At 50.8% G+C, this 27,048-nt stretch overlaps 34 non-coding genes across 34 annotated transcripts; all 34 read right to left on the bottom strand.

The window, feature by feature from the left end:
- Nucleotides 1-334: 334 nt before the first annotated feature.
- On the bottom strand, nucleotides 335-407 carry Trnaa-ugc (transfer RNA alanine (anticodon UGC)). The gene has a single exon. It is a non-coding gene; the product is annotated as a tRNA-Ala (tRNA).
- A 1,013-nt stretch (nucleotides 408-1,420) lies between these two features.
- Trnaa-agc (transfer RNA alanine (anticodon AGC)) lies at nucleotides 1,421-1,493 on the bottom strand. The gene has a single exon. It is a non-coding gene; the product is annotated as a tRNA-Ala (tRNA).
- A 416-nt stretch (nucleotides 1,494-1,909) lies between these two features.
- On the bottom strand, nucleotides 1,910-1,982 carry Trnaa-ugc (transfer RNA alanine (anticodon UGC)). The gene has a single exon. It is a non-coding gene; the product is annotated as a tRNA-Ala (tRNA).
- Nucleotides 1,983-2,995: 1,013 nt separating this feature from the next.
- Nucleotides 2,996-3,068, bottom strand: Trnaa-agc (transfer RNA alanine (anticodon AGC)). The gene has a single exon. It is a non-coding gene; the product is annotated as a tRNA-Ala (tRNA).
- A 416-nt stretch (nucleotides 3,069-3,484) lies between these two features.
- Nucleotides 3,485-3,557, bottom strand: Trnaa-ugc (transfer RNA alanine (anticodon UGC)). The gene has a single exon. It is a non-coding gene; the product is annotated as a tRNA-Ala (tRNA).
- A 1,013-nt stretch (nucleotides 3,558-4,570) lies between these two features.
- Nucleotides 4,571-4,643, bottom strand: Trnaa-agc (transfer RNA alanine (anticodon AGC)). Its single transcript has one exon. It is a non-coding gene; the product is annotated as a tRNA-Ala (tRNA).
- A 416-nt stretch (nucleotides 4,644-5,059) lies between these two features.
- On the bottom strand, nucleotides 5,060-5,132 carry Trnaa-ugc (transfer RNA alanine (anticodon UGC)). The gene has a single exon. It is a non-coding gene; the product is annotated as a tRNA-Ala (tRNA).
- Nucleotides 5,133-6,145: 1,013 nt separating this feature from the next.
- Nucleotides 6,146-6,218, bottom strand: Trnaa-agc (transfer RNA alanine (anticodon AGC)). Its single transcript has one exon. It is a non-coding gene; the product is annotated as a tRNA-Ala (tRNA).
- A 416-nt stretch (nucleotides 6,219-6,634) lies between these two features.
- On the bottom strand, nucleotides 6,635-6,707 carry Trnaa-ugc (transfer RNA alanine (anticodon UGC)). Its single transcript has one exon. It is a non-coding gene; the product is annotated as a tRNA-Ala (tRNA).
- A 1,013-nt stretch (nucleotides 6,708-7,720) lies between these two features.
- Nucleotides 7,721-7,793, bottom strand: Trnaa-agc (transfer RNA alanine (anticodon AGC)). The gene has a single exon. It is a non-coding gene; the product is annotated as a tRNA-Ala (tRNA).
- A 416-nt stretch (nucleotides 7,794-8,209) lies between these two features.
- Nucleotides 8,210-8,282, bottom strand: Trnaa-ugc (transfer RNA alanine (anticodon UGC)). Its single transcript has one exon. It is a non-coding gene; the product is annotated as a tRNA-Ala (tRNA).
- A 1,013-nt stretch (nucleotides 8,283-9,295) lies between these two features.
- Trnaa-agc (transfer RNA alanine (anticodon AGC)) lies at nucleotides 9,296-9,368 on the bottom strand. Its single transcript has one exon. It is a non-coding gene; the product is annotated as a tRNA-Ala (tRNA).
- A 416-nt stretch (nucleotides 9,369-9,784) lies between these two features.
- Nucleotides 9,785-9,857, bottom strand: Trnaa-ugc (transfer RNA alanine (anticodon UGC)). Its single transcript has one exon. It is a non-coding gene; the product is annotated as a tRNA-Ala (tRNA).
- A 1,013-nt stretch (nucleotides 9,858-10,870) lies between these two features.
- On the bottom strand, nucleotides 10,871-10,943 carry Trnaa-agc (transfer RNA alanine (anticodon AGC)). The gene has a single exon. It is a non-coding gene; the product is annotated as a tRNA-Ala (tRNA).
- Nucleotides 10,944-11,359: 416 nt separating this feature from the next.
- On the bottom strand, nucleotides 11,360-11,432 carry Trnaa-ugc (transfer RNA alanine (anticodon UGC)). Its single transcript has one exon. It is a non-coding gene; the product is annotated as a tRNA-Ala (tRNA).
- Nucleotides 11,433-12,445: 1,013 nt separating this feature from the next.
- On the bottom strand, nucleotides 12,446-12,518 carry Trnaa-agc (transfer RNA alanine (anticodon AGC)). The gene has a single exon. It is a non-coding gene; the product is annotated as a tRNA-Ala (tRNA).
- Nucleotides 12,519-12,934: 416 nt separating this feature from the next.
- Nucleotides 12,935-13,007, bottom strand: Trnaa-ugc (transfer RNA alanine (anticodon UGC)). Its single transcript has one exon. It is a non-coding gene; the product is annotated as a tRNA-Ala (tRNA).
- A 1,013-nt stretch (nucleotides 13,008-14,020) lies between these two features.
- Nucleotides 14,021-14,093, bottom strand: Trnaa-agc (transfer RNA alanine (anticodon AGC)). The gene has a single exon. It is a non-coding gene; the product is annotated as a tRNA-Ala (tRNA).
- Nucleotides 14,094-14,509: 416 nt separating this feature from the next.
- Nucleotides 14,510-14,582, bottom strand: Trnaa-ugc (transfer RNA alanine (anticodon UGC)). Its single transcript has one exon. It is a non-coding gene; the product is annotated as a tRNA-Ala (tRNA).
- Nucleotides 14,583-15,595: 1,013 nt separating this feature from the next.
- Nucleotides 15,596-15,668, bottom strand: Trnaa-agc (transfer RNA alanine (anticodon AGC)). The gene has a single exon. It is a non-coding gene; the product is annotated as a tRNA-Ala (tRNA).
- A 416-nt stretch (nucleotides 15,669-16,084) lies between these two features.
- On the bottom strand, nucleotides 16,085-16,157 carry Trnaa-ugc (transfer RNA alanine (anticodon UGC)). The gene has a single exon. It is a non-coding gene; the product is annotated as a tRNA-Ala (tRNA).
- A 1,013-nt stretch (nucleotides 16,158-17,170) lies between these two features.
- Trnaa-agc (transfer RNA alanine (anticodon AGC)) lies at nucleotides 17,171-17,243 on the bottom strand. The gene has a single exon. It is a non-coding gene; the product is annotated as a tRNA-Ala (tRNA).
- Nucleotides 17,244-17,659: 416 nt separating this feature from the next.
- On the bottom strand, nucleotides 17,660-17,732 carry Trnaa-ugc (transfer RNA alanine (anticodon UGC)). Its single transcript has one exon. It is a non-coding gene; the product is annotated as a tRNA-Ala (tRNA).
- A 1,013-nt stretch (nucleotides 17,733-18,745) lies between these two features.
- On the bottom strand, nucleotides 18,746-18,818 carry Trnaa-agc (transfer RNA alanine (anticodon AGC)). The gene has a single exon. It is a non-coding gene; the product is annotated as a tRNA-Ala (tRNA).
- A 416-nt stretch (nucleotides 18,819-19,234) lies between these two features.
- On the bottom strand, nucleotides 19,235-19,307 carry Trnaa-ugc (transfer RNA alanine (anticodon UGC)). Its single transcript has one exon. It is a non-coding gene; the product is annotated as a tRNA-Ala (tRNA).
- Nucleotides 19,308-20,320: 1,013 nt separating this feature from the next.
- Nucleotides 20,321-20,393, bottom strand: Trnaa-agc (transfer RNA alanine (anticodon AGC)). Its single transcript has one exon. It is a non-coding gene; the product is annotated as a tRNA-Ala (tRNA).
- A 416-nt stretch (nucleotides 20,394-20,809) lies between these two features.
- Nucleotides 20,810-20,882, bottom strand: Trnaa-ugc (transfer RNA alanine (anticodon UGC)). Its single transcript has one exon. It is a non-coding gene; the product is annotated as a tRNA-Ala (tRNA).
- Nucleotides 20,883-21,895: 1,013 nt separating this feature from the next.
- Trnaa-agc (transfer RNA alanine (anticodon AGC)) lies at nucleotides 21,896-21,968 on the bottom strand. Its single transcript has one exon. It is a non-coding gene; the product is annotated as a tRNA-Ala (tRNA).
- A 416-nt stretch (nucleotides 21,969-22,384) lies between these two features.
- Trnaa-ugc (transfer RNA alanine (anticodon UGC)) lies at nucleotides 22,385-22,457 on the bottom strand. The gene has a single exon. It is a non-coding gene; the product is annotated as a tRNA-Ala (tRNA).
- Nucleotides 22,458-23,470: 1,013 nt separating this feature from the next.
- On the bottom strand, nucleotides 23,471-23,543 carry Trnaa-agc (transfer RNA alanine (anticodon AGC)). Its single transcript has one exon. It is a non-coding gene; the product is annotated as a tRNA-Ala (tRNA).
- A 416-nt stretch (nucleotides 23,544-23,959) lies between these two features.
- On the bottom strand, nucleotides 23,960-24,032 carry Trnaa-ugc (transfer RNA alanine (anticodon UGC)). The gene has a single exon. It is a non-coding gene; the product is annotated as a tRNA-Ala (tRNA).
- A 1,013-nt stretch (nucleotides 24,033-25,045) lies between these two features.
- Trnaa-agc (transfer RNA alanine (anticodon AGC)) lies at nucleotides 25,046-25,118 on the bottom strand. The gene has a single exon. It is a non-coding gene; the product is annotated as a tRNA-Ala (tRNA).
- Nucleotides 25,119-25,534: 416 nt separating this feature from the next.
- On the bottom strand, nucleotides 25,535-25,607 carry Trnaa-ugc (transfer RNA alanine (anticodon UGC)). The gene has a single exon. It is a non-coding gene; the product is annotated as a tRNA-Ala (tRNA).
- A 1,013-nt stretch (nucleotides 25,608-26,620) lies between these two features.
- On the bottom strand, nucleotides 26,621-26,693 carry Trnaa-agc (transfer RNA alanine (anticodon AGC)). The gene has a single exon. It is a non-coding gene; the product is annotated as a tRNA-Ala (tRNA).
- Nucleotides 26,694-27,048: the final 355 nt, after the last annotated feature.

The raw sequence follows: 27,048 nt of genomic DNA, 5'->3' as shown, positions 1-27,048 counted from the left end.
AATGTGTCTGTGAGGGTGTCTTTCAGGTTTCCTGGATTCTGTATCGAATCGTAGTCGGCCAAAATCAAAGTGGCACGCACGACGTCGAAAATAGCGTTCGGCCAACGCTCTGAGGTAGACGAAAGTGTTGTTCACTCTCTAGACTTCACTGAGGTTAGGCCGTTTTACCTAAGGCAGATTTGCACTCGATGACACCTCGACAACAGCCGGTCCTCACATTTACGTCTTGCTCTCCTTACGTCAGTATACGAGTCTGTGACGCTGGCTTTGCAACATCTTGCGTGCCTTTAGGCTCGCCGCGACCAACACTTGCCACGAACTGACCACAAAAACATGGAGGCGCCGGGGCTTGAACCCGGGACCTTTCACATGCAAAGCGAACGCTCTACCAACTGAGCTACGCCCCCAAGCACAACCAAACTGCGCTGTTCTCCATTCTTTACTACTCTTATGTGCACGGACACGATGGTTGGTTGGTTTGCAGGGCTGAAGGGAACAGAGTACAAAGGCGCGGACGCGTTCATATACACAAGAGTTCCAAGTAGTTTCGATGCTCTGGTATTACGACTGCAAATTCCGTCCGTTTTTAACGTCTTAAATTGAAGGGGCAGTCACAAGTTGCTCTGTTTTCACTCCATGTCGACAATCACACAGCACCTGAGGTAACAAGCACATCTGAAGCCCCATTGTGCACTCGACTGTTCATGCCAACTCACTGCCTCGCACTTTACTACTGTGTACCACTCTTGTCGTCCAACTGCAAAAGACTGGGCCACAACAAGTTTCCGCGTCTCCATTGCACTGCGCAAACTACGAAACGCTCCCCAAACATGGCACTCACCCATGCAGACGACTTTTCCGACTTTACACGACGCTCACGCAACGCTCACGCTAGTGACAGCCTTATTTAGAGCTTGACGTCGCGCCCAAGCGAGTGAGCACATTTCGCCGACGGCTTAGGCCGCCCACCTAGTGTGGCTGCTCGGTGTCTGCAGGCAGCGAGGGGCTGCAAGCTTCCCGTATTCGCGCCTATGTCACCTCTGCTTGCTTGTCAGAGACAGAGTATCGCAAAACATACAACTCACTCCATGAATTGATTGCTACGGCATCTGTCATCAGCAGTCACAACTAGCAACACCAGTAGCAGCCGACTGCACGTAAAGAATTGGAATGTGCAGTGGGATTTTTGTGAATTCGGCGCAAGGCTGATCTTTCCGACATACGTTTGAGAATCTTATGGGAACACGTGTACTGTTTCTAAATTAAGTGTAGTGGTGGGAGGAGGGTACTTCCTGCGCATTACAGCACGCTTGCCAATTGTGGCTGCTAATCGTTCGCTCGTATCTGCCTTGACACATTTTCTGGCTGTGAATTATTCCACTTGCATGGCAGTGTGCGCATGTTGGTGTGTTAAAAATTCTGGAGGCGCTGGGTATCGATCCCAGTACCTCTCGCATGCTAAGCGAGCGCTCTACCATCTGAGCTACGCCCCCTGCTGACGAACTGCGCTACATACAGCCATATCAATTGCACAGACCCTTGCACTCCAATTATTCCGCAGACAAACACTACTCTCAATGTGTCTGTGAGGGTGTCTTTCAGGTTTCCTGGATTCTGTATCGAATCGTAGTCGGCCAAAATCAAAGTGGCACGCACGACGTCGAAAATAGCGTTCGGCCAACGCTCTGAGGTAGACGAAAGTGTTGTTCACTCTCTAGACTTCACTGAGGTTAGGCCGTTTTACCTAAGGCAGATTTGCACTCGATGACACCTCGACAACAGCCGGTCCTCACATTTACGTCTTGCTCTCCTTACGTCAGTATACGAGTCTGTGACGCTGGCTTTGCAACATCTTGCGTGCCTTTAGGCTCGCCGCGACCAACACTTGCCACGAACTGACCACAAAACATGGAGGCGCCGGGGCTTGAACCCGGGACCTTTCACATGCAAAGCGAACGCTCTACCAACTGAGCTACGCCCCCAAGCACAACCAAACTGCGCTGTTCTCCATTCTTTACTACTCTTATGTGCACGGACACGATGGTTGGTTGGTTTGCAGGGCTGAAGGGAACAGAGTACAAAGGCGCGGACGCGTTCATATACACAAGAGTTCCAAGTAGTTTCGATGCTCTGGTATTACGACTGCAAATTCCGTCCGTTTTTAACGTCTTAAATTGAAGGGGCAGTCACAAGTTGCTCTGTTTTCACTCCATGTCGACAATCACACAGCACCTGAGGTAACAAGCACATCTGAAGCCCCATTGTGCACTCGACTGTTCATGCCAACTCACTGCCTCGCACTTTACTACTGTGTACCACTCTTGTCGTCCAACTGCAAAAGACTGGGCCACAACAAGTTTCCGCGTCTCCATTGCACTGCGCAAACTACGAAACGCTCCCCAAACATGGCACTCACCCATGCAGACGACTTTTCCGACTTTACACGACGCTCACGCAACGCTCACGCTAGTGACAGCCTTATTTAGAGCTTGACGTCGCGCCCAAGCGAGTGAGCACATTTCGCCGACGGCTTAGGCCGCCCACCTAGTGTGGCTGCTCGGTGTCTGCAGGCAGCGAGGGGCTGCAAGCTTCCCGTATTCGCGCCTATGTCACCTCTGCTTGCTTGTCAGAGACAGAGTATCGCAAAACATACAACTCACTCCATGAATTGATTGCTACGGCATCTGTCATCAGCAGTCACAACTAGCAACACCAGTAGCAGCCGACTGCACGTAAAGAATTGGAATGTGCAGTGGGATTTTTGTGAATTCGGCGCAAGGCTGATCTTTCCGACATACGTTTGAGAATCTTATGGGAACACGTGTACTGTTTCTAAATTAAGTGTAGTGGTGGGAGGAGGGTACTTCCTGCGCATTACAGCACGCTTGCCAATTGTGGCTGCTAATCGTTCGCTCGTATCTGCCTTGACACATTTTCTGGCTGTGAATTATTCCACTTGCATGGCAGTGTGCGCATGTTGGTGTGTTAAAAATTCTGGAGGCGCTGGGTATCGATCCCAGTACCTCTCGCATGCTAAGCGAGCGCTCTACCATCTGAGCTACGCCCCCTGCTGACGAACTGCGCTACATACAGCCATATCAATTGCACAGACCCTTGCACTCCAATTATTCCGCAGACAAACACTACTCTCAATGTGTCTGTGAGGGTGTCTTTCAGGTTTCCTGGATTCTGTATCGAATCGTAGTCGGCCAAAATCAAAGTGGCACGCACGACGTCGAAAATAGCGTTCGGCCAACGCTCTGAGGTAGACGAAAGTGTTGTTCACTCTCTAGACTTCACTGAGGTTAGGCCGTTTTACCTAAGGCAGATTTGCACTCGATGACACCTCGACAACAGCCGGTCCTCACATTTACGTCTTGCTCTCCTTACGTCAGTATACGAGTCTGTGACGCTGGCTTTGCAACATCTTGCGTGCCTTTAGGCTCGCCGCGACCAACACTTGCCACGAACTGACCACAAAACATGGAGGCGCCGGGGCTTGAACCCGGGACCTTTCACATGCAAAGCGAACGCTCTACCAACTGAGCTACGCCCCCAAGCACAACCAAACTGCGCTGTTCTCCATTCTTTACTACTCTTATGTGCACGGACACGATGGTTGGTTGGTTTGCAGGGCTGAAGGGAACAGAGTACAAAGGCGCGGACGCGTTCATATACACAAGAGTTCCAAGTAGTTTCGATGCTCTGGTATTACGACTGCAAATTCCGTCCGTTTTTAACGTCTTAAATTGAAGGGGCAGTCACAAGTTGCTCTGTTTTCACTCCATGTCGACAATCACACAGCACCTGAGGTAACAAGCACATCTGAAGCCCCATTGTGCACTCGACTGTTCATGCCAACTCACTGCCTCGCACTTTACTACTGTGTACCACTCTTGTCGTCCAACTGCAAAAGACTGGGCCACAACAAGTTTCCGCGTCTCCATTGCACTGCGCAAACTACGAAACGCTCCCCAAACATGGCACTCACCCATGCAGACGACTTTTCCGACTTTACACGACGCTCACGCAACGCTCACGCTAGTGACAGCCTTATTTAGAGCTTGACGTCGCGCCCAAGCGAGTGAGCACATTTCGCCGACGGCTTAGGCCGCCCACCTAGTGTGGCTGCTCGGTGTCTGCAGGCAGCGAGGGGCTGCAAGCTTCCCGTATTCGCGCCTATGTCACCTCTGCTTGCTTGTCAGAGACAGAGTATCGCAAAACATACAACTCACTCCATGAATTGATTGCTACGGCATCTGTCATCAGCAGTCACAACTAGCAACACCAGTAGCAGCCGACTGCACGTAAAGAATTGGAATGTGCAGTGGGATTTTTGTGAATTCGGCGCAAGGCTGATCTTTCCGACATACGTTTGAGAATCTTATGGGAACACGTGTACTGTTTCTAAATTAAGTGTAGTGGTGGGAGGAGGGTACTTCCTGCGCATTACAGCACGCTTGCCAATTGTGGCTGCTAATCGTTCGCTCGTATCTGCCTTGACACATTTTCTGGCTGTGAATTATTCCACTTGCATGGCAGTGTGCGCATGTTGGTGTGTTAAAAATTCTGGAGGCGCTGGGTATCGATCCCAGTACCTCTCGCATGCTAAGCGAGCGCTCTACCATCTGAGCTACGCCCCCTGCTGACGAACTGCGCTACATACAGCCATATCAATTGCACAGACCCTTGCACTCCAATTATTCCGCAGACAAACACTACTCTCAATGTGTCTGTGAGGGTGTCTTTCAGGTTTCCTGGATTCTGTATCGAATCGTAGTCGGCCAAAATCAAAGTGGCACGCACGACGTCGAAAATAGCGTTCGGCCAACGCTCTGAGGTAGACGAAAGTGTTGTTCACTCTCTAGACTTCACTGAGGTTAGGCCGTTTTACCTAAGGCAGATTTGCACTCGATGACACCTCGACAACAGCCGGTCCTCACATTTACGTCTTGCTCTCCTTACGTCAGTATACGAGTCTGTGACGCTGGCTTTGCAACATCTTGCGTGCCTTTAGGCTCGCCGCGACCAACACTTGCCACGAACTGACCACAAAACATGGAGGCGCCGGGGCTTGAACCCGGGACCTTTCACATGCAAAGCGAACGCTCTACCAACTGAGCTACGCCCCCAAGCACAACCAAACTGCGCTGTTCTCCATTCTTTACTACTCTTATGTGCACGGACACGATGGTTGGTTGGTTTGCAGGGCTGAAGGGAACAGAGTACAAAGGCGCGGACGCGTTCATATACACAAGAGTTCCAAGTAGTTTCGATGCTCTGGTATTACGACTGCAAATTCCGTCCGTTTTTAACGTCTTAAATTGAAGGGGCAGTCACAAGTTGCTCTGTTTTCACTCCATGTCGACAATCACACAGCACCTGAGGTAACAAGCACATCTGAAGCCCCATTGTGCACTCGACTGTTCATGCCAACTCACTGCCTCGCACTTTACTACTGTGTACCACTCTTGTCGTCCAACTGCAAAAGACTGGGCCACAACAAGTTTCCGCGTCTCCATTGCACTGCGCAAACTACGAAACGCTCCCCAAACATGGCACTCACCCATGCAGACGACTTTTCCGACTTTACACGACGCTCACGCAACGCTCACGCTAGTGACAGCCTTATTTAGAGCTTGACGTCGCGCCCAAGCGAGTGAGCACATTTCGCCGACGGCTTAGGCCGCCCACCTAGTGTGGCTGCTCGGTGTCTGCAGGCAGCGAGGGGCTGCAAGCTTCCCGTATTCGCGCCTATGTCACCTCTGCTTGCTTGTCAGAGACAGAGTATCGCAAAACATACAACTCACTCCATGAATTGATTGCTACGGCATCTGTCATCAGCAGTCACAACTAGCAACACCAGTAGCAGCCGACTGCACGTAAAGAATTGGAATGTGCAGTGGGATTTTTGTGAATTCGGCGCAAGGCTGATCTTTCCGACATACGTTTGAGAATCTTATGGGAACACGTGTACTGTTTCTAAATTAAGTGTAGTGGTGGGAGGAGGGTACTTCCTGCGCATTACAGCACGCTTGCCAATTGTGGCTGCTAATCGTTCGCTCGTATCTGCCTTGACACATTTTCTGGCTGTGAATTATTCCACTTGCATGGCAGTGTGCGCATGTTGGTGTGTTAAAAATTCTGGAGGCGCTGGGTATCGATCCCAGTACCTCTCGCATGCTAAGCGAGCGCTCTACCATCTGAGCTACGCCCCCTGCTGACGAACTGCGCTACATACAGCCATATCAATTGCACAGACCCTTGCACTCCAATTATTCCGCAGACAAACACTACTCTCAATGTGTCTGTGAGGGTGTCTTTCAGGTTTCCTGGATTCTGTATCGAATCGTAGTCGGCCAAAATCAAAGTGGCACGCACGACGTCGAAAATAGCGTTCGGCCAACGCTCTGAGGTAGACGAAAGTGTTGTTCACTCTCTAGACTTCACTGAGGTTAGGCCGTTTTACCTAAGGCAGATTTGCACTCGATGACACCTCGACAACAGCCGGTCCTCACATTTACGTCTTGCTCTCCTTACGTCAGTATACGAGTCTGTGACGCTGGCTTTGCAACATCTTGCGTGCCTTTAGGCTCGCCGCGACCAACACTTGCCACGAACTGACCACAAAACATGGAGGCGCCGGGGCTTGAACCCGGGACCTTTCACATGCAAAGCGAACGCTCTACCAACTGAGCTACGCCCCCAAGCACAACCAAACTGCGCTGTTCTCCATTCTTTACTACTCTTATGTGCACGGACACGATGGTTGGTTGGTTTGCAGGGCTGAAGGGAACAGAGTACAAAGGCGCGGACGCGTTCATATACACAAGAGTTCCAAGTAGTTTCGATGCTCTGGTATTACGACTGCAAATTCCGTCCGTTTTTAACGTCTTAAATTGAAGGGGCAGTCACAAGTTGCTCTGTTTTCACTCCATGTCGACAATCACACAGCACCTGAGGTAACAAGCACATCTGAAGCCCCATTGTGCACTCGACTGTTCATGCCAACTCACTGCCTCGCACTTTACTACTGTGTACCACTCTTGTCGTCCAACTGCAAAAGACTGGGCCACAACAAGTTTCCGCGTCTCCATTGCACTGCGCAAACTACGAAACGCTCCCCAAACATGGCACTCACCCATGCAGACGACTTTTCCGACTTTACACGACGCTCACGCAACGCTCACGCTAGTGACAGCCTTATTTAGAGCTTGACGTCGCGCCCAAGCGAGTGAGCACATTTCGCCGACGGCTTAGGCCGCCCACCTAGTGTGGCTGCTCGGTGTCTGCAGGCAGCGAGGGGCTGCAAGCTTCCCGTATTCGCGCCTATGTCACCTCTGCTTGCTTGTCAGAGACAGAGTATCGCAAAACATACAACTCACTCCATGAATTGATTGCTACGGCATCTGTCATCAGCAGTCACAACTAGCAACACCAGTAGCAGCCGACTGCACGTAAAGAATTGGAATGTGCAGTGGGATTTTTGTGAATTCGGCGCAAGGCTGATCTTTCCGACATACGTTTGAGAATCTTATGGGAACACGTGTACTGTTTCTAAATTAAGTGTAGTGGTGGGAGGAGGGTACTTCCTGCGCATTACAGCACGCTTGCCAATTGTGGCTGCTAATCGTTCGCTCGTATCTGCCTTGACACATTTTCTGGCTGTGAATTATTCCACTTGCATGGCAGTGTGCGCATGTTGGTGTGTTAAAAATTCTGGAGGCGCTGGGTATCGATCCCAGTACCTCTCGCATGCTAAGCGAGCGCTCTACCATCTGAGCTACGCCCCCTGCTGACGAACTGCGCTACATACAGCCATATCAATTGCACAGACCCTTGCACTCCAATTATTCCGCAGACAAACACTACTCTCAATGTGTCTGTGAGGGTGTCTTTCAGGTTTCCTGGATTCTGTATCGAATCGTAGTCGGCCAAAATCAAAGTGGCACGCACGACGTCGAAAATAGCGTTCGGCCAACGCTCTGAGGTAGACGAAAGTGTTGTTCACTCTCTAGACTTCACTGAGGTTAGGCCGTTTTACCTAAGGCAGATTTGCACTCGATGACACCTCGACAACAGCCGGTCCTCACATTTACGTCTTGCTCTCCTTACGTCAGTATACGAGTCTGTGACGCTGGCTTTGCAACATCTTGCGTGCCTTTAGGCTCGCCGCGACCAACACTTGCCACGAACTGACCACAAAACATGGAGGCGCCGGGGCTTGAACCCGGGACCTTTCACATGCAAAGCGAACGCTCTACCAACTGAGCTACGCCCCCAAGCACAACCAAACTGCGCTGTTCTCCATTCTTTACTACTCTTATGTGCACGGACACGATGGTTGGTTGGTTTGCAGGGCTGAAGGGAACAGAGTACAAAGGCGCGGACGCGTTCATATACACAAGAGTTCCAAGTAGTTTCGATGCTCTGGTATTACGACTGCAAATTCCGTCCGTTTTTAACGTCTTAAATTGAAGGGGCAGTCACAAGTTGCTCTGTTTTCACTCCATGTCGACAATCACACAGCACCTGAGGTAACAAGCACATCTGAAGCCCCATTGTGCACTCGACTGTTCATGCCAACTCACTGCCTCGCACTTTACTACTGTGTACCACTCTTGTCGTCCAACTGCAAAAGACTGGGCCACAACAAGTTTCCGCGTCTCCATTGCACTGCGCAAACTACGAAACGCTCCCCAAACATGGCACTCACCCATGCAGACGACTTTTCCGACTTTACACGACGCTCACGCAACGCTCACGCTAGTGACAGCCTTATTTAGAGCTTGACGTCGCGCCCAAGCGAGTGAGCACATTTCGCCGACGGCTTAGGCCGCCCACCTAGTGTGGCTGCTCGGTGTCTGCAGGCAGCGAGGGGCTGCAAGCTTCCCGTATTCGCGCCTATGTCACCTCTGCTTGCTTGTCAGAGACAGAGTATCGCAAAACATACAACTCACTCCATGAATTGATTGCTACGGCATCTGTCATCAGCAGTCACAACTAGCAACACCAGTAGCAGCCGACTGCACGTAAAGAATTGGAATGTGCAGTGGGATTTTTGTGAATTCGGCGCAAGGCTGATCTTTCCGACATACGTTTGAGAATCTTATGGGAACACGTGTACTGTTTCTAAATTAAGTGTAGTGGTGGGAGGAGGGTACTTCCTGCGCATTACAGCACGCTTGCCAATTGTGGCTGCTAATCGTTCGCTCGTATCTGCCTTGACACATTTTCTGGCTGTGAATTATTCCACTTGCATGGCAGTGTGCGCATGTTGGTGTGTTAAAAATTCTGGAGGCGCTGGGTATCGATCCCAGTACCTCTCGCATGCTAAGCGAGCGCTCTACCATCTGAGCTACGCCCCCTGCTGACGAACTGCGCTACATACAGCCATATCAATTGCACAGACCCTTGCACTCCAATTATTCCGCAGACAAACACTACTCTCAATGTGTCTGTGAGGGTGTCTTTCAGGTTTCCTGGATTCTGTATCGAATCGTAGTCGGCCAAAATCAAAGTGGCACGCACGACGTCGAAAATAGCGTTCGGCCAACGCTCTGAGGTAGACGAAAGTGTTGTTCACTCTCTAGACTTCACTGAGGTTAGGCCGTTTTACCTAAGGCAGATTTGCACTCGATGACACCTCGACAACAGCCGGTCCTCACATTTACGTCTTGCTCTCCTTACGTCAGTATACGAGTCTGTGACGCTGGCTTTGCAACATCTTGCATGCCTTTAGGCTCGCCGCGACCAACACTTGCCACGAACTGACCACAAAACATGGAGGCGCCGGGGCTTGAACCTGGGACCTTTCACATGCAAAGCGAACGCTCTACCAACTGAGCTACGCCCCCAAGCACAACCAAACTGCGCTGTTCTCCATTCTTTACTACTCTTATGTGCACGGACACGATGGTTGGTTGGTTTGCAGGGCTGAAGGGAACAGAGTACAAAGGCGCGGACGCGTTCATATACACAAGAGTTCCAAGTAGTTTCGATGCTCTGGTATTACGACTGCAAATTCCGTCCGTTTTTAACGTCTTAAATTGAAGGGGCAGTCACAAGTTGCTCTGTTTTCACTCCATGTCGACAATCACACAGCACCTGAGGTAACAAGCACATCTGAAGCCCCATTGTGCACTCGACTGTTCATGCCAACTCACTGCCTCGCACTTTACTACTGTGTACCACTCTTGTCGTCCAACTGCAAAAGACTGGGCCACAACAAGTTTCCGCGTCTCCATTGCACTGCGCAAACTACGAAACGCTCCCCAAACATGGCACTCACCCATGCAGACGACTTTTCCGACTTTACACGACGCTCACGCAACGCTCACGCTAGTGACAGCCTTATTTAGAGCTTGACGTCGCGCCCAAGCGAGTGAGCACATTTCGCCGACGGCTTAGGCCGCCCACCTAGTGTGGCTGCTCGGTGTCTGCAGGCAGCGAGGGGCTGCAAGCTTCCCGTATTCGCGCCTATGTCACCTCTGCTTGCTTGTCAGAGACAGAGTATCGCAAAACATACAACTCACTCCATGAATTGATTGCTACGGCATCTGTCATCAGCAGTCACAACTAGCAACACCAGTAGCAGCCGACTGCACGTAAAGAATTGGAATGTGCAGTGGGATTTTTGTGAATTCGGCGCAAGGCTGATCTTTCCGACATACGTTTGAGAATCTTATGGGAACACGTGTACTGTTTCTAAATTAAGTGTAGTGGTGGGAGGAGGGTACTTCCTGCGCATTACAGCACGCTTGCCAATTGTGGCTGCTAATCGTTCGCTCGTATCTGCCTTGACACATTTTCTGGCTGTGAATTATTCCACTTGCATGGCAGTGTGCGCATGTTGGTGTGTTAAAAATTCTGGAGGCGCTGGGTATCGATCCCAGTACCTCTCGCATGCTAAGCGAGCGCTCTACCATCTGAGCTACGCCCCCTGCTGACGAACTGCGCTACATACAGCCATATCAATTGCACAGACCCTTGCACTCCAATTATTCCGCAGACAAACACTACTCTCAATGTGTCTGTGAGGGTGTCTTTCAGGTTTCCTGGATTCTGTATCGAATCGTAGTCGGCCAAAATCAAAGTGGCACGCACGACGTCGAAAATAGCGTTCGGCCAACGCTCTGAGGTAGACGAAAGTGTTGTTCACTCTCTAGACTTCACTGAGGTTAGGCCGTTTTACCTAAGGCAGATTTGCACTCGATGACACCTCGACAACAGCCGGTCCTCACATTTACGTCTTGCTCTCCTTACGTCAGTATACGAGTCTGTGACGCTGGCTTTGCAACATCTTGCGTGCCTTTAGGCTCGCCGCGACCAACACTTGCCACGAACTGACCACAAAACATGGAGGCGCCGGGGCTTGAACCCGGGACCTTTCACATGCAAAGCGAACGCTCTACCAACTGAGCTACGCCCCCAAGCACAACCAAACTGCGCTGTTCTCCATTCTTTACTACTCTTATGTGCACGGACACGATGGTTGGTTGGTTTGCAGGGCTGAAGGGAACAGAGTACAAAGGCGCGGACGCGTTCATATACACAAGAGTTCCAAGTAGTTTCGATGCTCTGGTATTACGACTGCAAATTCCGTCCGTTTTTAACGTCTTAAATTGAAGGGGCAGTCACAAGTTGCTCTGTTTTCACTCCATGTCGACAATCACACAGCACCTGAGGTAACAAGCACATCTGAAGCCCCATTGTGCACTCGACTGTTCATGCCAACTCACTGCCTCGCACTTTACTACTGTGTACCACTCTTGTCGTCCAACTGCAAAAGACTGGGCCACAACAAGTTTCCGCGTCTCCATTGCACTGCGCAAACTACGAAACGCTCCCCAAACATGGCACTCACCCATGCAGACGACTTTTCCGACTTTACACGACGCTCACGCAACGCTCACGCTAGTGACAGCCTTATTTAGAGCTTGACGTCGCGCCCAAGCGAGTGAGCACATTTCGCCGACGGCTTAGGCCGCCCACCTAGTGTGGCTGCTCGGTGTCTGCAGGCAGCGAGGGGCTGCAAGCTTCCCGTATTCGCGCCTATGTCACCTCTGCTTGCTTGTCAGAGACAGAGTATCGCAAAACATACAACTCACTCCATGAATTGATTGCTACGGCATCTGTCATCAGCAGTCACAACTAGCAACACCAGTAGCAGCCGACTGCACGTAAAGAATTGGAATGTGCAGTGGGATTTTTGTGAATTCGGCGCAAGGCTGATCTTTCCGACATACGTTTGAGAATCTTATGGGAACACGTGTACTGTTTCTAAATTAAGTGTAGTGGTGGGAGGAGGGTACTTCCTGCGCATTACAGCACGCTTGCCAATTGTGGCTGCTAATCGTTCGCTCGTATCTGCCTTGACACATTTTCTGGCTGTGAATTATTCCACTTGCATGGCAGTGTGCGCATGTTGGTGTGTTAAAAATTCTGGAGGCGCTGGGTATCGATCCCAGTACCTCTCGCATGCTAAGCGAGCGCTCTACCATCTGAGCTACGCCCCCTGCTGACGAACTGCGCTACATACAGCCATATCAATTGCACAGACCCTTGCACTCCAATTATTCCGCAGACAAACACTACTCTCAATGTGTCTGTGAGGGTGTCTTTCAGGTTTCCTGGATTCTGTATCGAATCGTAGTCGGCCAAAATCAAAGTGGCACGCACGACGTCGAAAATAGCGTTCGGCCAACGCTCTGAGGTAGACGAAAGTGTTGTTCACTCTCTAGACTTCACTGAGGTTAGGCCGTTTTACCTAAGGCAGATTTGCACTCGATGACACCTCGACAACAGCCGGTCCTCACATTTACGTCTTGCTCTCCTTACGTCAGTATACGAGTCTGTGACGCTGGCTTTGCAACATCTTGCATGCCTTTAGGCTCGCCGCGACCAACACTTGCCACGAACTGACCACAAAACATGGAGGCGCCGGGGCTTGAACCTGGGACCTTTCACATGCAAAGCGAACGCTCTACCAACTGAGCTACGCCCCCAAGCACAACCAAACTGCGCTGTTCTCCATTCTTTACTACTCTTATGTGCACGGACACGATGGTTGGTTGGTTTGCAGGGCTGAAGGGAACAGAGTACAAAGGCGCGGACGCGTTCATATACACAAGAGTTCCAAGTAGTTTCGATGCTCTGGTATTACGACTGCAAATTCCGTCCGTTTTTAACGTCTTAAATTGAAGGGGCAGTCACAAGTTGCTCTGTTTTCACTCCATGTCGACAATCACACAGCACCTGAGGTAACAAGCACATCTGAAGCCCCATTGTGCACTCGACTGTTCATGCCAACTCACTGCCTCGCACTTTACTACTGTGTACCACTCTTGTCGTCCAACTGCAAAAGACTGGGCCACAACAAGTTTCCGCGTCTCCATTGCACTGCGCAAACTACGAAACGCTCCCCAAACATGGCACTCACCCATGCAGACGACTTTTCCGACTTTACACGACGCTCACGCAACGCTCACGCTAGTGACAGCCTTATTTAGAGCTTGACGTCGCGCCCAAGCGAGTGAGCACATTTCGCCGACGGCTTAGGCCGCCCACCTAGTGTGGCTGCTCGGTGTCTGCAGGCAGCGAGGGGCTGCAAGCTTCCCGTATTCGCGCCTATGTCACCTCTGCTTGCTTGTCAGAGACAGAGTATCGCAAAACATACAACTCACTCCATGAATTGATTGCTACGGCATCTGTCATCAGCAGTCACAACTAGCAACACCAGTAGCAGCCGACTGCACGTAAAGAATTGGAATGTGCAGTGGGATTTTTGTGAATTCGGCGCAAGGCTGATCTTTCCGACATACGTTTGAGAATCTTATGGGAACACGTGTACTGTTTCTAAATTAAGTGTAGTGGTGGGAGGAGGGTACTTCCTGCGCATTACAGCACGCTTGCCAATTGTGGCTGCTAATCGTTCGCTCGTATCTGCCTTGACACATTTTCTGGCTGTGAATTATTCCACTTGCATGGCAGTGTGCGCATGTTGGTGTGTTAAAAATTCTGGAGGCGCTGGGTATCGATCCCAGTACCTCTCGCATGCTAAGCGAGCGCTCTACCATCTGAGCTACGCCCCCTGCTGACGAACTGCGCTACATACAGCCATATCAATTGCACAGACCCTTGCACTCCAATTATTCCGCAGACAAACACTACTCTCAATGTGTCTGTGAGGGTGTCTTTCAGGTTTCCTGGATTCTGTATCGAATCGTAGTCGGCCAAAATCAAAGTGGCACGCACGACGTCGAAAATAGCGTTCGGCCAACGCTCTGAGGTAGACGAAAGTGTTGTTCACTCTCTAGACTTCACTGAGGTTAGGCCGTTTTACCTAAGGCAGATTTGCACTCGATGACACCTCGACAACAGCCGGTCCTCACATTTACGTCTTGCTCTCCTTACGTCAGTATACGAGTCTGTGACGCTGGCTTTGCAACATCTTGCGTGCCTTTAGGCTCGCCGCGACCAACACTTGCCACGAACTGACCACAAAACATGGAGGCGCCGGGGCTTGAACCCGGGACCTTTCACATGCAAAGCGAACGCTCTACCAACTGAGCTACGCCCCCAAGCACAACCAAACTGCGCTGTTCTCCATTCTTTACTACTCTTATGTGCACGGACACGATGGTTGGTTGGTTTGCAGGGCTGAAGGGAACAGAGTACAAAGGCGCGGACGCGTTCATATACACAAGAGTTCCAAGTAGTTTCGATGCTCTGGTATTACGACTGCAAATTCCGTCCGTTTTTAACGTCTTAAATTGAAGGGGCAGTCACAAGTTGCTCTGTTTTCACTCCATGTCGACAATCACACAGCACCTGAGGTAACAAGCACATCTGAAGCCCCATTGTGCACTCGACTGTTCATGCCAACTCACTGCCTCGCACTTTACTACTGTGTACCACTCTTGTCGTCCAACTGCAAAAGACTGGGCCACAACAAGTTTCCGCGTCTCCATTGCACTGCGCAAACTACGAAACGCTCCCCAAACATGGCACTCACCCATGCAGACGACTTTTCCGACTTTACACGACGCTCACGCAACGCTCACGCTAGTGACAGCCTTATTTAGAGCTTGACGTCGCGCCCAAGCGAGTGAGCACATTTCGCCGACGGCTTAGGCCGCCCACCTAGTGTGGCTGCTCGGTGTCTGCAGGCAGCGAGGGGCTGCAAGCTTCCCGTATTCGCGCCTATGTCACCTCTGCTTGCTTGTCAGAGACAGAGTATCGCAAAACATACAACTCACTCCATGAATTGATTGCTACGGCATCTGTCATCAGCAGTCACAACTAGCAACACCAGTAGCAGCCGACTGCACGTAAAGAATTGGAATGTGCAGTGGGATTTTTGTGAATTCGGCGCAAGGCTGATCTTTCCGACATACGTTTGAGAATCTTATGGGAACACGTGTACTGTTTCTAAATTAAGTGTAGTGGTGGGAGGAGGGTACTTCCTGCGCATTACAGCACGCTTGCCAATTGTGGCTGCTAATCGTTCGCTCGTATCTGCCTTGACACATTTTCTGGCTGTGAATTATTCCACTTGCATGGCAGTGTGCGCATGTTGGTGTGTTAAAAATTCTGGAGGCGCTGGGTATCGATCCCAGTACCTCTCGCATGCTAAGCGAGCGCTCTACCATCTGAGCTACGCCCCCTGCTGACGAACTGCGCTACATACAGCCATATCAATTGCACAGACCCTTGCACTCCAATTATTCCGCAGACAAACACTACTCTCAATGTGTCTGTGAGGGTGTCTTTCAGGTTTCCTGGATTCTGTATCGAATCGTAGTCGGCCAAAATCAAAGTGGCACGCACGACGTCGAAAATAGCGTTCGGCCAACGCTCTGAGGTAGACGAAAGTGTTGTTCACTCTCTAGACTTCACTGAGGTTAGGCCGTTTTACCTAAGGCAGATTTGCACTCGATGACACCTCGACAACAGCCGGTCCTCACATTTACGTCTTGCTCTCCTTACGTCAGTATACGAGTCTGTGACGCTGGCTTTGCAACATCTTGCATGCCTTTAGGCTCGCCGCGACCAACACTTGCCACGAACTGACCACAAAACATGGAGGCGCCGGGGCTTGAACCTGGGACCTTTCACATGCAAAGCGAACGCTCTACCAACTGAGCTACGCCCCCAAGCACAACCAAACTGCGCTGTTCTCCATTCTTTACTACTCTTATGTGCACGGACACGATGGTTGGTTGGTTTGCAGGGCTGAAGGGAACAGAGTACAAAGGCGCGGACGCGTTCATATACACAAGAGTTCCAAGTAGTTTCGATGCTCTGGTATTACGACTGCAAATTCCGTCCGTTTTTAACGTCTTAAATTGAAGGGGCAGTCACAAGTTGCTCTGTTTTCACTCCATGTCGACAATCACACAGCACCTGAGGTAACAAGCACATCTGAAGCCCCATTGTGCACTCGACTGTTCATGCCAACTCACTGCCTCGCACTTTACTACTGTGTACCACTCTTGTCGTCCAACTGCAAAAGACTGGGCCACAACAAGTTTCCGCGTCTCCATTGCACTGCGCAAACTACGAAACGCTCCCCAAACATGGCACTCACCCATGCAGACGACTTTTCCGACTTTACACGACGCTCACGCAACGCTCACGCTAGTGACAGCCTTATTTAGAGCTTGACGTCGCGCCCAAGCGAGTGAGCACATTTCGCCTACGGCTTAGGCCGCCCACCTAGTGTGGCTGCTCGGTGTCTGCAGGCAGCGAGGGGCTGCAAGCTTCCCGTATTCGCGCCTATGTCACCTCTGCTTGCTTGTCAGAGACAGAGTATCGCAAAACATACAACTCACTCCATGAATTGATTGCTACGGCATCTGTCATCAGCAGTCACAACTAGCAACACCAGTAGCAGCCGACTGCACGTAAAGAATTGGAATGTGCAGTGGGATTTTTGTGAATTCGGCGCAAGGCTGATCTTTCCGACATACGTTTGAGAATCTTATGGGAACACGTGTACTGTTTCTAAATTAAGTGTAGTGGTGGGAGGAGGGTACTTCCTGCGCATTACAGCACGCTTGCCAATTGTGGCTGCTAATCGTTCGCTCGTATCTGCCTTGACACATTTTCTGGCTGTGAATTATTCCACTTGCATGGCAGTGTGCGCATGTTGGTGTGTTAAAAATTCTGGAGGCGCTGGGTATCGATCCCAGTACCTCTCGCATGCTAAGCGAGCGCTCTACCATCTGAGCTACGCCCCCTGCTGACGAACTGCGCTACATACAGCCATATCAATTGCACAGACCCTTGCACTCCAATTATTCCGCAGACAAACACTACTCTCAATGTGTCTGTGAGGGTGTCTTTCAGGTTTCCTGGATTCTGTATCGAATCGTAGTCGGCCAAAATCAAAGTGGCACGCACGACGTCGAAAATAGCGTTCGGCCAACGCTCTGAGGTAGACGAAAGTGTTGTTCACTCTCTAGACTTCACTGAGGTTAGGCCGTTTTACCTAAGGCAGATTTGCACTCGATGACACCTCGACAACAGCCGGTCCTCACATTTACGTCTTGCTCTCCTTACGTCAGTATACGAGTCTGTGACGCTGGCTTTGCAACATCTTGCGTGCCTTTAGGCTCGCCGCGACCAACACTTGCCACGAACTGACCACAAAACATGGAGGCGCCGGGGCTTGAACCCGGGACCTTTCACATGCAAAGCGAACGCTCTACCAACTGAGCTACGCCCCCAAGCACAACCAAACTGCGCTGTTCTCCATTCTTTACTACTCTTATGTGCACGGACACGATGGTTGGTTGGTTTGCAGGGCTGAAGGGAACAGAGTACAAAGGCGCGGACGCGTTCATATACACAAGAGTTCCAAGTAGTTTCGATGCTCTGGTATTACGACTGCAAATTCCGTCCGTTTTTAACGTCTTAAATTGAAGGGGCAGTCACAAGTTGCTCTGTTTTCACTCCATGTCGACAATCACACAGCACCTGAGGTAACAAGCACATCTGAAGCCCCATTGTGCACTCGACTGTTCATGCCAACTCACTGCCTCGCACTTTACTACTGTGTACCACTCTTGTCGTCCAACTGCAAAAGACTGGGCCACAACAAGTTTCCGCGTCTCCATTGCACTGCGCAAACTACGAAACGCTCCCCAAACATGGCACTCACCCATGCAGACGACTTTTCCGACTTTACACGACGCTCACGCAACGCTCACGCTAGTGACAGCCTTATTTAGAGCTTGACGTCGCGCCCAAGCGAGTGAGCACATTTCGCCGACGGCTTAGGCCGCCCACCTAGTGTGGCTGCTCGGTGTCTGCAGGCAGCGAGGGGCTGCAAGCTTCCCGTATTCGCGCCTATGTCACCTCTGCTTGCTTGTCAGAGACAGAGTATCGCAAAACATACAACTCACTCCATGAATTGATTGCTACGGCATCTGTCATCAGCAGTCACAACTAGCAACACCAGTAGCAGCCGACTGCACGTAAAGAATTGGAATGTGCAGTGGGATTTTTGTGAATTCGGCGCAAGGCTGATCTTTCCGACATACGTTTGAGAATCTTATGGGAACACGTGTACTGTTTCTAAATTAAGTGTAGTGGTGGGAGGAGGGTACTTCCTGCGCATTACAGCACGCTTGCCAATTGTGGCTGCTAATCGTTCGCTCGTATCTGCCTTGACACATTTTCTGGCTGTGAATTATTCCACTTGCATGGCAGTGTGCGCATGTTGGTGTGTTAAAAATTCTGGAGGCGCTGGGTATCGATCCCAGTACCTCTCGCATGCTAAGCGAGCGCTCTACCATCTGAGCTACGCCCCCTGCTGACGAACTGCGCTACATACAGCCATATCAATTGCACAGACCCTTGCACTCCAATTATTCCGCAGACAAACACTACTCTCAATGTGTCTGTGAGGGTGTCTTTCAGGTTTCCTGGATTCTGTATCGAATCGTAGTCGGCCAAAATCAAAGTGGCACGCACGACGTCGAAAATAGCGTTCGGCCAACGCTCTGAGGTAGACGAAAGTGTTGTTCACTCTCTAGACTTCACTGAGGTTAGGCCGTTTTACCTAAGGCAGATTTGCACTCGATGACACCTCGACAACAGCCGGTCCTCACATTTACGTCTTGCTCTCCTTACGTCAGTATACGAGTCTGTGACGCTGGCTTTGCAACATCTTGCGTGCCTTTAGGCTCGCCGCGACCAACACTTGCCACGAACTGACCACAAAACATGGAGGCGCCGGGGCTTGAACCCGGGACCTTTCACATGCAAAGCGAACGCTCTACCAACTGAGCTACGCCCCCAAGCACAACCAAACTGCGCTGTTCTCCATTCTTTACTACTCTTATGTGCACGGACACGATGGTTGGTTGGTTTGCAGGGCTGAAGGGAACAGAGTACAAAGGCGCGGACGCGTTCATATACACAAGAGTTCCAAGTAGTTTCGATGCTCTGGTATTACGACTGCAAATTCCGTCCGTTTTTAACGTCTTAAATTGAAGGGGCAGTCACAAGTTGCTCTGTTTTCACTCCATGTCGACAATCACACAGCACCTGAGGTAACAAGCACATCTGAAGCCCCATTGTGCACTCGACTGTTCATGCCAACTCACTGCCTCGCACTTTACTACTGTGTACCACTCTTGTCGTCCAACTGCAAAAGACTGGGCCACAACAAGTTTCCGCGTCTCCATTGCACTGCGCAAACTACGAAACGCTCCCCAAACATGGCACTCACCCATGCAGACGACTTTTCCGACTTTACACGACGCTCACGCAACGCTCACGCTAGTGACAGCCTTATTTAGAGCTTGACGTCGCGCCCAAGCGAGTGAGCACATTTCGCCGACGGCTTAGGCCGCCCACCTAGTGTGGCTGCTCGGTGTCTGCAGGCAGCGAGGGGCTGCAAGCTTCCCGTATTCGCGCCTATGTCACCTCTGCTTGCTTGTCAGAGACAGAGTATCGCAAAACATACAACTCACTCCATGAATTGATTGCTACGGCATCTGTCATCAGCAGTCACAACTAGCAACACCAGTAGCAGCCGACTGCACGTAAAGAATTGGAATGTGCAGTGGGATTTTTGTGAATTCGGCGCAAGGCTGATCTTTCCGACATACGTTTGAGAATCTTATGGGAACACGTGTACTGTTTCTAAATTAAGTGTAGTGGTGGGAGGAGGGTACTTCCTGCGCATTACAGCACGCTTGCCAATTGTGGCTGCTAATCGTTCGCTCGTATCTGCCTTGACACATTTTCTGGCTGTGAATTATTCCACTTGCATGGCAGTGTGCGCATGTTGGTGTGTTAAAAATTCTGGAGGCGCTGGGTATCGATCCCAGTACCTCTCGCATGCTAAGCGAGCGCTCTACCATCTGAGCTACGCCCCCTGCTGACGAACTGCGCTACATACAGCCATATCAATTGCACAGACCCTTGCACTCCAATTATTCCGCAGACAAACACTACTCTCAATGTGTCTGTGAGGGTGTCTTTCAGGTTTCCTGGATTCTGTATCGAATCGTAGTCGGCCAAAATCAAAGTGGCACGCACGACGTCGAAAATAGCGTTCGGCCAACGCTCTGAGGTAGACGAAAGTGTTGTTCACTCTCTAGACTTCACTGAGGTTAGGCCGTTTTACCTAAGGCAGATTTGCACTCGATGACACCTCGACAACAGCCGGTCCTCACATTTACGTCTTGCTCTCCTTACGTCAGTATACGAGTCTGTGACGCTGGCTTTGCAACATCTTGCGTGCCTTTAGGCTCGCCGCGACCAACACTTGCCACGAACTGACCACAAAACATGGAGGCGCCGGGGCTTGAACCCGGGACCTTTCACATGCAAAGCGAACGCTCTACCAACTGAGCTACGCCCCCAAGCACAACCAAACTGCGCTGTTCTCCATTCTTTACTACTCTTATGTGCACGGACACGATGGTTGGTTGGTTTGCAGGGCTGAAGGGAACAGAGTACAAAGGCGCGGACGCGTTCATATACACAAGAGTTCCAAGTAGTTTCGATGCTCTGGTATTACGACTGCAAATTCCGTCCGTTTTTAACGTCTTAAATTGAAGGGGCAGTCACAAGTTGCTCTGTTTTCACTCCATGTCGACAATCACACAGCACCTGAGGTAACAAGCACATCTGAAGCCCCATTGTGCACTCGACTGTTCATGCCAACTCACTGCCTCGCACTTTACTACTGTGTACCACTCTTGTCGTCCAACTGCAAAAGACTGGGCCACAACAAGTTTCCGCGTCTCCATTGCACTGCGCAAACTACGAAACGCTCCCCAAACATGGCACTCACCCATGCAGACGACTTTTCCGACTTTACACGACGCTCACGCAACGCTCACGCTAGTGACAGCCTTATTTAGAGCTTGACGTCGCGCCCAAGCGAGTGAGCACATTTCGCCGACGGCTTAGGCCGCCCACCTAGTGTGGCTGCTCGGTGTCTGCAGGCAGCGAGGGGCTGCAAGCTTCCCGTATTCGCGCCTATGTCACCTCTGCTTGCTTGTCAGAGACAGAGTATCGCAAAACATACAACTCACTCCATGAATTGATTGCTACGGCATCTGTCATCAGCAGTCACAACTAGCAACACCAGTAGCAGCCGACTGCACGTAAAGAATTGGAATGTGCAGTGGGATTTTTGTGAATTCGGCGCAAGGCTGATCTTTCCGACATACGTTTGAGAATCTTATGGGAACACGTGTACTGTTTCTAAATTAAGTGTAGTGGTGGGAGGAGGGTACTTCCTGCGCATTACAGCACGCTTGCCAATTGTGGCTGCTAATCGTTCGCTCGTATCTGCCTTGACACATTTTCTGGCTGTGAATTATTCCACTTGCATGGCAGTGTGCGCATGTTGGTGTGTTAAAAATTCTGGAGGCGCTGGGTATCGATCCCAGTACCTCTCGCATGCTAAGCGAGCGCTCTACCATCTGAGCTACGCCCCCTGCTGACGAACTGCGCTACATACAGCCATATCAATTGCACAGACCCTTGCACTCCAATTATTCCGCAGACAAACACTACTCTCAATGTGTCTGTGAGGGTGTCTTTCAGGTTTCCTGGATTCTGTATCGAATCGTAGTCGGCCAAAATCAAAGTGGCACGCACGACGTCGAAAATAGCGTTCGGCCAACGCTCTGAGGTAGACGAAAGTGTTGTTCACTCTCTAGACTTCACTGAGGTTAGGCCGTTTTACCTAAGGCAGATTTGCACTCGATGACACCTCGACAACAGCCGGTCCTCACATTTACGTCTTGCTCTCCTTACGTCAGTATACGAGTCTGTGACGCTGGCTTTGCAACATCTTGCGTGCCTTTAGGCTCGCCGCGACCAACACTTGCCACGAACTGACCACAAAACATGGAGGCGCCGGGGCTTGAACCCGGGACCTTTCACATGCAAAGCGAACGCTCTACCAACTGAGCTACGCCCCCAAGCACAACCAAACTGCGCTGTTCTCCATTCTTTACTACTCTTATGTGCACGGACACGATGGTTGGTTGGTTTGCAGGGCTGAAGGGAACAGAGTACAAAGGCGCGGACGCGTTCATATACACAAGAGTTCCAAGTAGTTTCGATGCTCTGGTATTACGACTGCAAATTCCGTCCGTTTTTAACGTCTTAAATTGAAGGGGCAGTCACAAGTTGCTCTGTTTTCACTCCATGTCGACAATCACACAGCACCTGAGGTAACAAGCACATCTGAAGCCCCATTGTGCACTCGACTGTTCATGCCAACTCACTGCCTCGCACTTTACTACTGTGTACCACTCTTGTCGTCCAACTGCAAAAGACTGGGCCACAACAAGTTTCCGCGTCTCCATTGCACTGCGCAAACTACGAAACGCTCCCCAAACATGGCACTCACCCATGCAGACGACTTTTCCGACTTTACACGACGCTCACGCAACGCTCACGCTAGTGACAGCCTTATTTAGAGCTTGACGTCGCGCCCAAGCGAGTGAGCACATTTCGCCGACGGCTTAGGCCGCCCACCTAGTGTGGCTGCTCGGTGTCTGCAGGCAGCGAGGGGCTGCAAGCTTCCCGTATTCGCGCCTATGTCACCTCTGCTTGCTTGTCAGAGACAGAGTATCGCAAAACATACAACTCACTCCATGAATTGATTGCTACGGCATCTGTCATCAGCAGTCACAACTAGCAACACCAGTAGCAGCCGACTGCACGTAAAGAATTGGAATGTGCAGTGGGATTTTTGTGAATTCGGCGCAAGGCTGATCTTTCCGACATACGTTTGAGAATCTTATGGGAACACGTGTACTGTTTCTAAATTAAGTGTAGTGGTGGGAGGAGGGTACTTCCTGCGCATTACAGCACGCTTGCCAATTGTGGCTGCTAATCGTTCGCTCGTATCTGCCTTGACACATTTTCTGGCTGTGAATTATTCCACTTGCATGGCAGTGTGCGCATGTTGGTGTGTTAAAAATTCTGGAGGCGCTGGGTATCGATCCCAGTACCTCTCGCATGCTAAGCGAGCGCTCTACCATCTGAGCTACGCCCCCTGCTGACGAACTGCGCTACATACAGCCATATCAATTGCACAGACCCTTGCACTCCAATTATTCCGCAGACAAACACTACTCTCAATGTGTCTGTGAGGGTGTCTTTCAGGTTTCCTGGATTCTGTATCGAATCGTAGTCGGCCAAAATCAAAGTGGCACGCACGACGTCGAAAATAGCGTTCGGCCAACGCTCTGAGGTAGACGAAAGTGTTGTTCACTCTCTAGACTTCACTGAGGTTAGGCCGTTTTACCTAAGGCAGATTTGCACTCGATGACACCTCGACAACAGCCGGTCCTCACATTTACGTCTTGCTCTCCTTACGTCAGTATACGAGTCTGTGACGCTGGCTTTGCAACATCTTGCGTGCCTTTAGGCTCGCCGCGACCAACACTTGCCACGAACTGACCACAAAACATGGAGGCGCCGGGGCTTGAACCCGGGACCTTTCACATGCAAAGCGAACGCTCTACCACCTGAGCTACGCCCCCAAGCACAACCAAACTGCGCTGTTCTCCATTCTTTACTACTCTTATGTGCACGGACACGATGGTTGGTTGGTTTGCAGGGCTGAAGGGAACAGAGTACAAAGGCGCGGACGCGTTCATATACACAAGAGTTCCAAGTAGTTTCGATGCTCTGGTATTACGACTGCAAATTCCGTCCGTTTTTAACGTCTTAAATTGAAGGGGCAGTCACAAGTTGCTCTGTTTTCACTCCATGTCGACAATCACACAGCACCTGAGGTAACAAGCACATCTGAAGCCCCATTGTGCACTCGACTGTTCATGCCAACTCACTGCCTCGCACTTTACTACTGTGTACCACTCTTGTCGTCCAACTGCAAAAGACTGGGCCACAACAAGTTTCCGCGTCTCCATTGCACTGCGCAAACTACGAAACGCTCCCCAAACATGGCACTCACCCATGCAGACGACTTTTCCGACTTTACACGACGCTCACGCAACGCTCACGCTAGTGACAGCCTTATTTAGAGCTTGACGTCGCGCCCAAGCGAGTGAGCACATTTCGCCGACGGCTTAGGCCGCCCACCTAGTGTGGCTGCTCGGTGTCTGCAGGCAGCGAGGGGCTGCAAGCTTCCCGTATTCGCGCCTATGTCACCTCTGCTTGCTTGTCAGAGACAGAGTATCGCAAAACATACAACTCACTCCATGAATTGATTGCTACGGCATCTGTCATCAGCAGTCACAACTAGCAACACCAGTAGCAGCCGACTGCACGTAAAGAATTGGAATGTGCAGTGGGATTTTTGTGAATTCGGCGCAAGGCTGATCTTTCCGACATACGTTTGAGAATCTTATGGGAACACGTGTACTGTTTCTAAATTAAGTGTAGTGGTGGGAGGAGGGTACTTCCTGCGCATTACAGCACGCTTGCCAATTGTGGCTGCTAATCGTTCGCTCGTATCTGCCTTGACACATTTTCTGGCTGTGAATTATTCCACTTGCATGGCAGTGTGCGCATGTTGGTGTGTTAAAAATTCTGGAGGCGCTGGGTATCGATCCCAGTACCTCTCGCATGCTAAGCGAGCGCTCTACCATCTGAGCTACGCCCCCTGCTGACGAACTGCGCTACATACAGCCATATCAATTGCACAGACCCTTGCACTCCAATTATTCCGCAGACAAACACTACTCTCAATGTGTCTGTGAGGGTGTCTTTCAGGTTTCCTGGATTCTGTATCGAATCGTAGTCGGCCAAAATCAAAGTGGCACGCACGACGTCGAAAATAGCGTTCGGCCAACGCTCTGAGGTAGACGAAAGTGTTGTTCACTCTCTAGACTTCACTGAGGTTAGGCCGTTTTACCTAAGGCAGATTTGCACTCGATGACACCTCGACAACAGCCGGTCCTCACATTTACGTCTTGCTCTCCTTACGTCAGTATACGAGTCTGTGACGCTGGCTTTGCAACATCTTGCGTGCCTTTAGGCTCGCCGCGACCAACACTTGCCACGAACTGACCACAAAACATGGAGGCGCCGGGGCTTGAACCCGGGACCTTTCACATGCAAAGCGAACGCTCTACCACCTGAGCTACGCCCCCAAGCACAACCAAACTGCGCTGTTCTCCATTCTTTACTACTCTTATGTGCACGGACACGATGGTTGGTTGGTTTGCAGGGCTGAAGGGAACAGAGTACAAAGGCGCGGACGCGTTCATATACACAAGAGTTCCAAGTAGTTTCGATGCTCTGGTATTACGACTGCAAATTCCGTCCGTTTTTAACGTCTTAAATTGAAGGGGCAGTCACAAGTTGCTCTGTTTTCACTCCATGTCGACAATCACACAGCACCTGAGGTAACAAGCACATCTGAAGCCCCATTGTGCACTCGACTGTTCATGCCAACTCACTGCCTCGCACTTTACTACTGTGTACCACTCTTGTCGTCCAACTGCAAAAGACTGGGCCACAACAAGTTTCCGCGTCTCCATTGCACTGCGCAAACTACGAAACGCTCCCCAAACATGGCACTCACCCATGCAGACGACTTTTCCGACTTTACACGACGCTCACGCAACGCTCACGCTAGTGACAGCCTTATTTAGAGCTTGACGTCGCGCCCAAGCGAGTGAGCACATTTCGCCGACGGCTTAGGCCGCCCACCTAGTGTGGCTGCTCGGTGTCTGCAGGCAGCGAGGGGCTGCAAGCTTCCCGTATTCGCGCCTATGTCACCTCTGCTTGCTTGTCAGAGACAGAGTATCGCAAAACATACAACTCACTCCATGAATTGATTGCTACGGCATCTGTCATCAGCAGTCACAACTAGCAACACCAGTAGCAGCCGACTGCACGTAAAGAATTGGAATGTGCAGTGGGATTTTTGTGAATTCGGCGCAAGGCTGATCTTTCCGACATACGTTTGAGAATCTTATGGGAACACGTGTACTGTTTCTAAATTAAGTGTAGTGGTGGGAGGAGGGTACTTCCTGCGCATTACAGCACGCTTGCCAATTGTGGCTGCTAATCGTTCGCTCGTATCTGCCTTGACACATTTTCTGGCTGTGAATTATTCCACTTGCATGGCAGTGTGCGCATGTTGGTGTGTTAAAAATTCTGGAGGCGCTGGGTATCGATCCCAGTACCTCTCGCATGCTAAGCGAGCGCTCTACCATCTGAGCTACGCCCCCTGCTGACGAACTGCGCTACATACAGCCATATCAATTGCACAGACCCTTGCACTCCAATTATTCCGCAGACAAACACTACTCTCAATGTGTCTGTGAGGGTGTCTTTCAGGTTTCCTGGATTCTGTATCGAATCGTAGTCGGCCAAAATCAAAGTGGCACGCACGACGTCGAAAATAGCGTTCGGCCAACGCTCTGAGGTAGACGAAAGTGTTGTTCACTCTCTAGACTTCACTGAGGTTAGGCCGTTTTACCTAAGGCAGATTTGCACTCGATGACACCTCGACAACAGCCGGTCCTCACATTTACGTCTTGCTCTCCTTACGTCAGTATACGAGTCTGTGACGCTGGCTTTGCA

This window comes from Schistocerca serialis, unplaced genomic scaffold (assembly GCF_023864345.2).
Source record: "Schistocerca serialis cubense isolate TAMUIC-IGC-003099 unplaced genomic scaffold, iqSchSeri2.2 HiC_scaffold_724, whole genome shotgun sequence".
Taxonomy (NCBI): domain Eukaryota; kingdom Metazoa; phylum Arthropoda; class Insecta; order Orthoptera; family Acrididae; genus Schistocerca; species Schistocerca serialis.
This window is presented reverse-complemented; position numbering and strand designations above follow the sequence as displayed.